Raw genomic sequence first — 10523 nt, 5'->3', positions numbered from 1 at the left:
CCATAACAGCTAGTTTTCAGTTTCCCCCTTCCCACTCAGACCACTCCTAGAGAGAACTCGCAAAACTATTGCTTCAGAAATAGTATTTAGCTAAAAAGTCATTTTTATCCATTTTACTGGAAATCTATTACAGTCAGGTACTTATTTGTTAACCAGAAATGATTTGATATTGATATAAAATGACTGCATTGGGCCTTTAAAAACATTCAACAATATGGCCTGATTTTGAAATGCAGTTATGGACCACACATGAGAATGCCTTATTCGTGGGATCACGACATTTTACATTTAAATGTGAATTTACATATTTCCAAAGTTTGTGTCTTGAGTAGTGTTATCCATGATGAATTATCTAATTTCTTTCATTGCTTCAGTAACCTTTATCACATACCATTTACAGTATTATATTGCTTGACTGGAGTGGAAAATTAATCTCGGTTCTTACCGTGGCATTAATCAGCCAATGGTGGTACTCAGAGTAAATAGTTTGAATTATCAAAATTCTGTTTCCTGTCCTGTGCAAGCTATTCAGTATAGAGCTGTGGAAAAAAAATATTTTGCCTCAAGAGTTTTATTTCCATTGTACATTGTGAGAGGCACTTGGGTCCGAAAGGCATCTTATCAGATAATAGCTTTGCAAAATGGAGATGTCATCCTCCTCTCATTCCAATAGCATTGTATTTGCTTGCTGAACAGCAAGTTATTACCACAGTACTACCAGTGGGCATTAAGAGAACTAAACGTTGAACTAAACTTTGTAACATACTTCAACACTTTCTGGTTGATACATTTGCCCAAGGCATTCTGCTCCGCTCAGTTATTTAGTGAGTTGCCATTTCCATTTGGGATGAGGTGATACTAAAGGGCTAGGCTTGGTTCTAAGACCACATGTCAACATAGACATACAGTAGACAAGCCAATCAGATGTGCCCTGGGCGTAGCCATAGGGAACACAGATAACCTATCAACTCAAAGGGCTAGGTGAATCTCCAATCCCAGAGCATACAGCAGTTTGCCAGTGGCACATCACTAATGAATGCCAATTGATCCCATTTAATGAAAGAACATGGTGCATCTCTCTCCATATCACAAGTGGGTTGCAGATGCACTTGTCATAGGATCAACGAGAGTGCAATACGTGGTAAGAGCAGCAGTATTCTCTCGTGGACAGACTACGTAACATAAATGCTGTTAGGGGATATGTGGTGTGTCAACAAACAAGCAGAGTAGTTTAGGTTCTTGGGTTTTTCCATCACTGGTTATTTGGATGCATCAGGATTGGGCGAAGATGGTGAGAGTTTCTGTTTACGAGTGTGTACTGTAGACTTCACAAGTTGCGTTAGTACAATTTCATCTCCCCAAGAACTTCATCTAGCATCTGGATAAACTGAGATTAGAGCAATAGTAGCCACACAATGTAGCATAGTGTTTTCACCTCTCTTGTGGGAGATGAAAGTGAGACAAGCATTGAAACAACAAACTGTTGAAAAGTACAATGCCTTCAGAATGTATTCACACCCCTTAACTTTTTCCACATTTTGTGGTGTTACAAAGTGGGATTAAGATGGATTTAATTGTCTTTTTTGTCAACAATCTTTAAAAAATACTCTAATGTCAAAGTGGAAGAAAAATTCAAAGATTTGTAAAAAAATATATATATATATATTTTTTTTTGTAAAACACTAATATCTTGATTAGGTAATTATTTACCACCCTAAATCAATACATGTTAGCACCTTTGGCAGAAATGTACAGCTGTGAGTCTTTCTGGATAAGTCTCGATTCCGATTTAGGCTTAATTTTCTTTCTTACACACAGCTTTCCTACGCACATCTCAGTAGTTTGTATTCAGACATACCTTATGAAGGTGCGTAACGGGCTTTGCAGGCATGGTTCCCTTGCGCGTGCTGAATAAATGTAATTTGACTGCTGAAAACCCTCCTACTTGCTGGCCAACAGTTTTTCATTCAAGTCTGTATCTTTGTATTGACTGGGTGTAAATTTACAAAACATTTCTAATGTTTTCACTTGGTCATTATGGGGTATTGTGTGTAGATGGGTGAAAATATATATATTTAATCCATTTTGAATTCAGGTTGTAACACAAAATGTGGAATGTCAAAGGGTCTGAATACCTTCTGTAGGCACTGTGTAAACAAAAAGTTCTTATTTATTGATACAAATTTGAATTGCAACCTTTCCCACCGCTGCCACACAAAAGATGAGAAGCATTTAAATCTGACTCGACGTAATTTGCTTCCTCAAGAACTCAATACATTCAGAAAAGCATGTCTGACCTCGTTCTCAAGTCACTTCTTAAGAACATTTCAGTGTCCAAGACTATTTTTCTCTGAGACTTTGCCCAACATTTTATCTGTCGCTGTAACGGATAGGGATCTTTATAAGATTGCTGAAATGAATTCTACTAATTCATCTGGAAAAGTAAAACCATGCAAATGAGGTCAAACTCCTTCATGATGGGTTTGAAGCGAGGTAATTCTTTTTTTTTTTTTTTTTTTAAAGCTAATGGCTTTCCTTTTTTCTTAAAAATATTGTCTTTGTGTATGTCACGTGCCAAATATGATTTCAAATAGCAAAAAAAAAATTGATTATTAAAATTGTCTCTGACAAATGAATATTTCTAAGAGTAATTCGTTCTAGTTGTGGAGACAAAAAGCATTACAGGGAGAAAGAAAATAAACTTCCATCAATCACTATAAGGTTCTATATGCAAAAAGATGATTCTGAGATAATTGGTTTTAAAGTTCTGAACCCTCATTGGTTTGAATGGTATTAGCAATTTGATCTTGAATTCTTTTGAACTTAACATGAATTGGGGTGTTTAGAGTACTATAAAGGAACAGAACAAGGCGAAGTCAATAAATACATTTTGACAAAAATGCAGATAGAACCTGATAGTCCGAATCTAGATTAGTTTAATATGAGTACATTTCTCTTTACAAATAGGCCATTGTAAATGCATATGGCCTAGCCCCAGATTCCAATTGTGTCTTCTGCAATCACTTTATGTAATGCATTATGACATAAAGCCTTATGATATCGAGTTTAGTACTCAATCTGAAAACATTACTAGAATGAATTGCACATGTGAGTAATAATATGAAATAGTGATGGACATAGTCTTTTCGGTGAGCCGAAACTCTTGGCTCTGTTCACCTTGCGGATCCGTTTGGCTCCTAAATGGCTCTTTGTTCAGTAGTGCTTAAAAATCTAATGTAAAGGCTAGATAGACGCATACTGTCATCTCAGATTGTGAAATGTGAGTAAACAATTATAATTCCTGACAAAATTAAATCATTGCAAAAACAGAATTGAGCGGGGACCAGAACAAGGCTTTATCCTATCTATGTGTTACTGAAGCTCATAAAGCAGTAGTAGCAGTATGCAAATCAGGGAGCCAAATGAACAGCTCTTTCACAAATGCGATTTGGTTCCTGACGTTCACCAAAAAGAGCCGTTCAGAAAGAGCCGCTAGTTTGCGAACAACCCAAATACTAAGGCTGTGTACTGTTAACTTTATTTTGCGCATTAATTGAAATAATAATGCTTCTTTTCCCAGGCTGGCCCCAATATAAAAACCATAAGTATTTGTATTTGTAGCACACAAGTCAATATATTGAAGTAGTATGAGAATATCAAAGATCAAAGTCTCATGAATATATTATATAGTATTTTATATTGCTAATATTTTACGTTTACATTTGTACATAGACCTCACAATGCGAATTCTTGTATATATCTAAAGTTTACTTCTAAGAACATTTGTTGTTGAAAACTTGTTCAAATGAAAATGTTACTGTGTATTTATATGGATCGTTTGGTGATAATTTGTACAGCTCAAGCTTGTGTTTTTGGGTGACTTTATACACATTCCGTATCGAATTGTGGAATGATTTGTCATATTGTAAGCATATCTAAGGCAACCCTCTACTTTTTCGGGACACTCCATGCTTAGGAATTTTGTGCTTTTTTGCTGAGATTGTGTGCATAATGCTAACATCAATAGTATATTAAACAAGAACAGCAATTGCAACTATTTGTCATGAAGTGTACAGTTTGTGATAACTTTTGTAACAATTTGCAGTAAACATTTGAAATATAATTTTACTGTATCTGTTTCCTATGTATTTTAAATAAATAAACTAAGAACATTACTGCTGTCAGACATATTCTGTGCTGAAAAATGTGTGGGTGTATTTGATTGAATGTGTGGTGGATGCATGAATCACTCAGTAGCCTCCTTTGGGAAATTAATCAGCCAAGCACAAAGTTCCCCATAAGTATAGTGAGACTGCCCTTACAGAAAACGCAATTTGGTGAAAGAATGACCTAACAATGGATACGTACTGTAGTGACCTTAACCAAACACTTGGCGATCTCATATAGAGATTCATACCACTTGGTGTAATGGTTAAGGTGTAGACTTGACAGTTGCTGGACCTGGGTTAGAGTCCAGGTTGGACCAAATTCACCCCTTTAACTCTGGACCTCGAAGTCAGTTCCACTGCTTGTTTTCAGTGTTCCCCTCTAATCAGGGACTGATTTAGATTTGGTGGTGCAATTCATTATCAGGTAGAACAGAAAACCAGCAGGTTCCGGACCTTGTAGGGAAATTTTAATACCCCTGTGCTACAGTATGAAAGATAAGTGCATTTTTTTGTGTCTGTTTAAGAATAATTGCTTCGATCCCCCTGTAATACATTTCCCCATTATGTAACCCTGCAGAGTGGATATCTCTGCCGCTGTCTGTGTGTCCCAATAATATTTTCCGCCACCAATCAAATACTTTTAGGTTTGTGGGAAGTAGTGAACGAGTGCACACTGCAGGAATAAGGAAATGTCATTGGGACGTACAATATAACATTATCTAATGCCACATTGAGGTATGGTATTGTGAAGTGGTCCCAGCACTACACACAACCTCTAAATGGTAGACAGTAAATGTTCAACATATATTCGCTAGTCACAACATATCCGGTTTATGCAACCCATACTATGTGCACTGGATACCGAATTGAGTGCCAGATAAAAATTGGCAACCAAGACAGCACTGATAATAAGCCCATTTACTCATCAGCTTCACACTCCAAATGACCTGCAGGCTAACCAATGTATCAGTACGATGTGTAAAGCAATGTACAAAAACATTTAAGAGTTGAACAGAGTGTCAGGGGCAGAGACCTTTTGTCTGGGGATGTTTACTTTGTAATTTTTGCAGTGTCCCTTCTTGCAACGGTGGCAGATGTCCTCGTTTCAGTGATTGATGGTGTTGTCTGTGTGTGGCAGACAGTGCTGTTGTGCTCACCATGGGCAAGAGGTTGATTTCAGCCCTCCTTTATGGAGCCGCTTCAGTAATGGGCCTCTCGGTGCTCACACATCTCATTTGCCTCCCTTTGGATATTCAATTATTAAAGATGGAGGGACGAGTGAAGGAGCCATGGCACAATTACAGGTGTGATGATGGGAGATGGAGACCAAGATTGGCTGAGGTGAGGTGGGCGGAGGTCAGGCTCTGTTAAACAGCTCTCATATTTAAGGGCTCATTAGGTTTGCTCTGTGATGAGGGGTATGCTGTGAATCATTGTGTTTTGTACACGTACTGTACCTTACCTATCTTTTCGTCTGTCTATGGAAGTCTGTCTTTCCGTCAGTCACCAGATTTGATGGCTTCAATGACAACAACGGTTTCATTTCATTGCTACGGCCTGTTCATTGTTGCACGCAACAGGTTCAATTTTGACACCCAGTTCCAGTAAGGATGAGAATGTCATAACATTCACATGTTCAGCACCTCAGTCTCCGTCTTCAGACAGAACAGCACACTGCAAGCTCAACGGACAGGGAGCTCTGAATGTGTCTCAGATGCTTCCCGCCCCTCGGCTCCCCTCGACTAAAAAAAAGACCTCATCAAAGTGCGACAAAGCATGTTGGGTATTTAAGTGCACTTTGATCTGCCGTTCCCTTTATAACTAGGTGAATATAAAAAGAGCCATCTGGAAGGGCGGTGTCTGAGACAGCCAGGAAATAAATTAAGACCTGTTGGTATAGAGGTACATCAGACATGCTAGGGATACACACCTGGACACGTCTAGAGCAGCAGAGTAAGAGACAAACTAGAGCAGGAAATAAGGATCGGGTCACACAATGAACCTTTTACTGCAGTGGGCTAAATGAGGGTCACACAGTCATTCTTAGGTAGTCTTAAACAAATCTAACTTGAAACAAAAGTATACACATCACACACATGGTTATGGCTTAAAAGAAAGACCCCTGTACCATGTCAGATATAGAGTTGAAATGTATTCAATGTTGAGTTTGCATCCCAATAATACACTTTATATACATCACAGAAGACTGAAATTTAACAAAACTGTTTGACACCTTATTTAAAAAAACTAAAATAATCTTTATTAATGATGAATTTATGAAAATATTAATAACATTCCACCCATGAGGCCAAAGAGAGCACTTTTGGTCACTGGCTGCAGGAAAGGGCTACACACATTCACTTATCAACAAGGAAACTATTTTGTTTGTGTAAAAAAATACAGTTAGCTTAAAATACAATTTCACATTGCCTCTACTTTTATGAGCTGGAAAATAAATACTCTGAACCTGAACCGTAACAATGTATTAAACTTTTAAACAAACAGAGGCACAGACAAATCCCTGCATCAACATCTCTAATCGTTCAGTTGGATATGGAGCCCATGCTATTCACAACTGTATTAATCCGTTTGTCATTTGTTCAATTTCTTTTTGCTCCTTTCATTTGAGAGAAGAGTGTAATCAGCCTTGAGAAGAGAACATTGCAAGAAACTGCGCATTGGAATGATCACGCTAACAATGCAGAGAGTCAGTGCAGAAATCAAAGTGACACGGCTTCCGGAATGGAATGTCACATCATGTTAGAAACATTAATTTTCCGTTCTTTTTGCCACGTTTTTTCGCTCCACTTGAAATGAGTAGCCATCATTGTCAGTTCAGCAGAGATGGTTGTTCTGATGGATCGTTTGCCATGTTTGAGGATAGATAACATTTAGTGCAATCCACACACGAGTGAGTGGATGAAAAATATAAAAAGACAAATGGATTCCATTATAGAGCTAGTTTTGAATGTTATTATGTAGCATGTTCTATGTGCTGTATATCTATGATTAACTTGGATCTTTTTGGCAACTTCACCTCCGACAACATTACGTCCTACTACCTTGGTGTAGTGGAGGGTAAACGCAGCTTACCCACTTTTCTTTTGTGGAAAAATGTATTGGAAGTATAGGTAGAGTTACTTTTTTCACTGCCACTGGTGAATCAGTTTACCTACATATTTTTGTTATACTATATCACTGTTAGCATATCCTCTATACCATTACAAACAACTTACTGCCCAGGGGTACGACTTCAGGAAGTACAAAAGACCTTCCGTTACCCTAATACAACATGCAGCAGCTTGATTCGCTCCCGAGGCCAAACGCCTGGCATAGCCAGTTCCATTAGCTAGAGACTACTCAAGACAAATATAGACTGTTTTCCAGCCTCTCTAAAAGTCGGATGCATCTCACCCCTGGAGTCAGCCAGCCTTGACAAATGAGAACAAATAAATGTGTGTTGTGTCTCCTCAGTCCTATTTTGAGGGATGTTTACACCAAGTTCCCACAGCGTTTGTAAGAAAAATGCATTATCAGAGCTATGCAGACAAATGAGACTACCCTTTTCTTATTTCTAAGGTGTGAACAAACATCAGATGTACAGTATCTGCCAAGTAATCCCAACAAATTACAGTGCAGTAACAGATGCTCATTAGCACTAGTCAACAGTACAGGCTTTCCCATACAAACAGGTCAAAAATACAATTGACTTTGTATCGCTCGCCGTGAGTCACACCTAATGAGAGTGTAACTTTCTTTTGATTCGCCACAGAACTTCAAAGCCTTGAGCTCATAATTGTGGCAGTAGTCAGTCAGTCACACATTGCGGTGGCACCACCAATGAAAGGCACCTTGTTGCAGGACTCTTGGCCTGTGGGGTGGGCCCCGGCCAGTACGATGACCTGTCACTTTAATTGCAGCGCTGTCACTCAGGCCAAGTGCAGAGATTCCTTTTATTCTCCCATAGCCCCCTTGCTCCTAAAGTGGTGTCTGACACGCGCCACAATGTAAGCATTTCGCCGCGCTCTGACAAGACGATAATAAGAATGACATACCCCCTCCCCTGGACTGGAAGGCATTATGTGTTCTTCTAAGTTTAGAGGGCATAATTTATGATAATTACAGTGCTTAGAACCAAACAGCTCCAAAAGGATCTTGCAGTGCAAGTCAGTGCTAGTAGCAGGGGAAAAAATTTGGGATTTTTTATGACTCTTTGAAGAGGTAGGGTTTCAGATGTTTTCGGAAAATGGGCAGGGACTCTGCTGTCCTAGTTTCAGGGGGAAGCTGGTTCCACCATTAGGGTGCCAGGACAGAGAAGAGCTTTGACTGGGCTGTCCTCCTCTAGGGGTGGGAGGGACAATAGACCAGAAGTGGTAGAACGGAGTATTCAGATCGGGGGGCAGAGTTTGAGCATAGCTTGAAAGTAAGGAGGGGCAGTTCATCTTGCTGCTCAGTAGGAAAGTGCAATGTTCTTGTAGTGGAGGAATAAGAAGGGAGGCGAAGGTGAAAAATAGTTTAATAGCGTTAGAGTGATAGAAAGTGGCTTTGGCAGCGGGTACAGAGGAAGAGAAGGTAGAGAGGCAGGTGTGAAAGGATGGTAGGTCCTCCGGAAGTTTCATTTTCCTCAATTTTCACTCAGATGCCCTGTTCTGTAAGCTCACAATGAGTCACTCGGCCTCTGAGCAGAAGGGGAGGGCCGAGACAACTATGAAGAAAGGGGACAGAGCGAGTCATAGGAAGCGTAAAGGGAAGAAAGTAGGGTCGAGGGAAGCAGAATGAGGAGACAGGAGGGAGAAGGATTTAGCAGAAGGGAGAGATGATAGAATAGAAGAGGAGAGAGTAGTGGGAGAGAGAGAGAGAAGATTGCGATGACACATGACCATCTGGGCAGGGGCTGAGTGGGTGGGGTTGGAGGAGAGAGAGACAGAAAAGTAGTGATCATTAATAGTGAACTGGAGGTGGGGTTGCGATGAGATTAGTAGGTGAACAGCCTCTAGTAAAGATGAAGTCAAGGATATTGCCTGCTCTGTGGGTGGGAGGGGACTTAGAAAGGGTGAGGTCAAAAGAGGCAACGAGGAGAAAGTAAGACGTTGAAAGAAATGAATCGAAGGCAGATGTTGGGAGACTGAAGTGGCCCAGTGCGATGAGCGGTGAGCCATCGTCAGGAAATGAGCTTATCAAGGTGTCAAGCTCATTGAGGAACTCTCTAAGGGCACCTGGTGGGCGATAGATGACATACAAAAAATCACACTTGATTGGACAAGTGAGCGACAGCATGGAATTCAAGCCATCACCGCGATGACCAGTTGCTCTCGGACTAAGAGTAGCCCTGTGCCATCACCGCGATGACCAGTTGCTCTCGGACTAAGAGTAGCCCTGTGCCATCACCGCGATGACCAGTTGCTCTCGGACTAAGAGGAGCCCTGTGCCATCACCGCGATGACCAGTTGCTCTCGGACTAAGAGTAGCCCTGTGCCATCACCGCGATGACCAGTTGCTCTCGGACTAAGAGGAGCCCTGTGCCATCACCGCGATGACCAGTTGCTCTCGGACTAAGAGTAGCCCTGTGCCATCACCGCGATGACCAGTTGCTCTCGGACTAAGAGTAGCCCTGTGCCATCACCGCGATGACCAGTTGCTCTCGGACTAAGAGGAGCCCTGTGCCATCACCGCGATGACCAGTTGCTCTCGGACTAAGAGGAGCCCTGTGCCATCCCCGCAAGGACCAGTTGCTCTCGGACTAAGAGTAGCCCTGTGCCATCACCGCGATGACCAGTTGCTCTCGGACTAAGAGGAGCCCTGTGCCATCACCGCGATGACCAGTTGCTCTCGGACTAAGAGTAGCCCTGTGCCATCACCGCGATGACCAGTTGCTCTCGGACTAAGAGAGAACATGTAGTCAAATGAAAAGAGAGCAGCTGTGTGATCCATGTCTCCGTCCAGGGGCAAAAAGTCTAGGGACTGAAGGGCAGCATAGGCTGAGATGAACTCGGAGTTCTTGACCGCAGATCGGCAGTTCCAAACATTGCAAGACACCAGGAATTCCACATAGGGTACACCAAATTAGAAGGGTTGTAGCCAAGGGGTGGGGAGCATGTGTAAAGCCTACAGGAAGAGGAGTGGACAGGTATTGAAAACACACACAGTTTACAAAGCTACAAAATAGCAAAATTAGATCTGTAAATAGCTAGGTAAACTATTTACCATGTATTACAGATAAGTCGCATGAAAGGAAGAAAAGCTGCAGTAATTTCACTTCCCACTAGTGCCTAAAATGCACTAGCGGGAAGTCTGAAGTAAAATATAGTTTTATATTTTGAATGCTTCAATGTAATGTTAATAGCATAAACAAAC

This window comes from Oncorhynchus mykiss, chromosome 21 (assembly GCF_057628025.1).
Source record: "Oncorhynchus mykiss isolate SJ-2025 chromosome 21, ASM5762802v1, whole genome shotgun sequence".
Taxonomy (NCBI): domain Eukaryota; kingdom Metazoa; phylum Chordata; class Actinopteri; order Salmoniformes; family Salmonidae; genus Oncorhynchus; species Oncorhynchus mykiss.
The sequence above is the reverse complement of the archived record's forward strand: the minus strand, read 5'-3'. Positions refer to the sequence as shown.